The following is a 2798-nucleotide window of genomic DNA, read 5'->3' as shown; positions in this document are numbered from 1 at the left end:
GGTACGTCAGCAAATATCTTCCCCGGACTTACTAGCTAGCGCTGTCTACGGAAGGCGATGTGTGTAACGGCATAAAGAAGCCGGTGGGGCAACCGGATCCGTACGTTCTTCCGGTTCCGAGCGAGGTTGCTGGATTCTAAACTGGACTGGAGACCATATCTTTTCTTCATTCTCAAATGGAAATACCTGAAGAAAAGGACGAGACGACAGGCCACAGCACACTTTTCACTCAGCGGCCGTATGAACACCAAAGCCATGTAATTTTACATGTTTCTGTATATGTGTATGTAGGTGAGCGCGCGCGCGCGCGCGCGCACGCACCCCCCCCCCCCCCCCCGCAATTTTCCGTTTCCAATCCCAAGCAAAATAGGTAAGGTTTATCTTAATTGGTAATTCCTAAACTTCATACTGCCCAATTAGCTTAGAGGGCACACAGACTATCTTAATGACTCGATCATACAGTCCAGTTAAATTTGCAGCCTAGAGAAAAATTGCACATTTTTCTTCCAGATAACGACCTCCACCAATTTACTCCAGCAAAAAGAATTTGTAATCCTCCCCTCCTTGCCTGGCCCCTTAAACTAGTCCCCTCATATACTAGGTAGGCAACACATGGTCAATTATCATTATTTCTATTCATTTTACACTGTTTTTAAATTGGAACACTAATTCTACAGACTTTAATTTTTGAAGATACAGTGAATTTGTTGTGGAAATTCTGGATCCATTCTACTACCCTGTTTCCCCGAAAATAAGACAGTGTCTTATATTAATTTTTTTCTCCCAAAGCTGCGCTAGGTCTTATTTTCAGGGGATGTGTTATCTTTCCATGCGCTAGGTCTTATTTTCAGAGGATGTCTTATTTTTGGGGAAACACAGATAGTAGCTAGATGACCTTGGTGCCTTTTCTCCTAAGACATAACTTACCAGACTGTGAAAGCTAATGCCATTAATTATTGGGAAACTCTTTTTTTGGAATTTAAAGATAAGATGTAGGACATAATGTTAAATGGAAAAAGTGGACCACACTATTGGATATCTTCCCTCCCCCCCCTCCCCACACACATTGGTGAAGAAAGGTAGAATTTTATTTGGAGATAAAATACACTATGAGTTATTCACATTTGTATTTCCACTCAGGACTACAGAGATTTTATTTAACCTCAATAATATTATATTTGTATTTCCTTTATTCCTCACAAATATTCCATCTCTCAATGTCCCCAGTACAATTACTCATTTGTTTTATCCCACAATTCGCATATAGCAGCATCAGTGTAAACATATACTGAAGCTGTAATAAAATAATTACTACAAAGTGCTGAAGATTTTTTATCCTTAGGGTATAACCCTACTAGGGATGCATGATGAAATTACTGTACCTTAAACTGACATAAAAGTGTTTCTCTGTGTGATTATGCCACTAATTTAATACACGGATTCATTTGTTTAGTTTTACTTTCAATATTTAGGGATTAATTTTTGTTGTATAAGTATTAGGTCTAGTAATAATTAATGTCGTTTTCTAATATTTTTAAATCGAATTTATTTAAACAATACAACAAAATTTAATCAACAATATAGTTGCCGTTGTTTTCTACTACTTGTGCCCAACGCTCAGGAAGCATTTTAATCCCTCTGTTGTAAAATTCTTGTGATTTTGATGCAAAAAATTCGGTCAATGCATTTTTGAGGCATTCTTCATTATTAAATTTTTTAAAAGAAGAAAGTTTTGCAAAGAACGAAACAAATGGTAATCGGAAGGGGCAATATCAGGAGAATATGCAGGTTGAGGGAGAACTTCCCATTCCAACTGGCGCAGTTTTTCAGCAGTGATTCTTGCAGTATGCGGTCGTGCGTTATCGTGGTGAAGAATTACGCCCTTCCGATTAATCAGCGCGGGTTCTTTTTCTCTTAAAGCTTGGGCTAACCTTTCCAATTGGGCATTATACACTGCACTTGTAATGGTTTGGTTAGATGGTAAAAGTTCATAATGAAGAATTCCTTTAAAATTCCACCAAACACACAACATCACTTTTTTCCGCATGCAAGTCAGGTTTTGGCGTGGGCTGCGGAGCCTCATTTTTGTCCAACCATTGAGGCCGCCTTTTCAAATTAACATACAGCACCCATTGTTCATCTCCGGTAACAATTTGCTCTAAAAACGGCAAACGGTTTTGACGAGAGAGGAGCAAACTGCAAATTGTGACTCTTTGATTATGGTTGTTGTCGGTCAACTCATGAGGAACCCATTTTCCAAACTTTTGGACTTTGCCAAGTGCACGCAATTGATTGGAAATGGTTTTTTGTGAACAATTTAAAGTTGTCGCAAGCTCTTGTTGGGTAATTTGAGGATTTTGCACCAAAAGAGCTTGAAGAGCTTCTTGATCAAAATTGGACACACGGCCTCGACCACTCTTGTCATCTAACGAAAAATTTCCCTCGCGAAATTTCTCAAACCAACGCTGGCATTTTCTGGTGCTAACTGCATCTTGACCAAGAGCACTACAGATGTTTTTTGCAGCCTCACTTGCTTTTCTTCCTAATTGGAACTCGTAAAGCATGCAGTGCCGAATATGCTCTTCATCCGCCATCTTCTTAGCCCTAGTTTTGCAACAAAAACCAAACCAAACACAAACTTTTTCAAGCAAAACTTGTTAATTGCACTTCACACGTTCTGTAGATACCACGTGTTTGAAGGTTATGTCAATACAAGTCAACGCCAAGCAAGATTTTAAACGAATGTTAAAAAACGACATTAATTATTACTAGACCCATGTGTTTTCCATAGAAGATAT

The sequence above is a fragment of the Pipistrellus kuhlii genome, unplaced genomic scaffold (genome assembly GCF_014108245.1).
Source record: "Pipistrellus kuhlii isolate mPipKuh1 unplaced genomic scaffold, mPipKuh1.p scaffold_m20_p_19, whole genome shotgun sequence".
In the NCBI taxonomy this organism is placed as follows: Eukaryota; Metazoa; Chordata; class Mammalia; order Chiroptera; family Vespertilionidae; genus Pipistrellus; species Pipistrellus kuhlii.
This window is presented reverse-complemented; position numbering follows the sequence as displayed.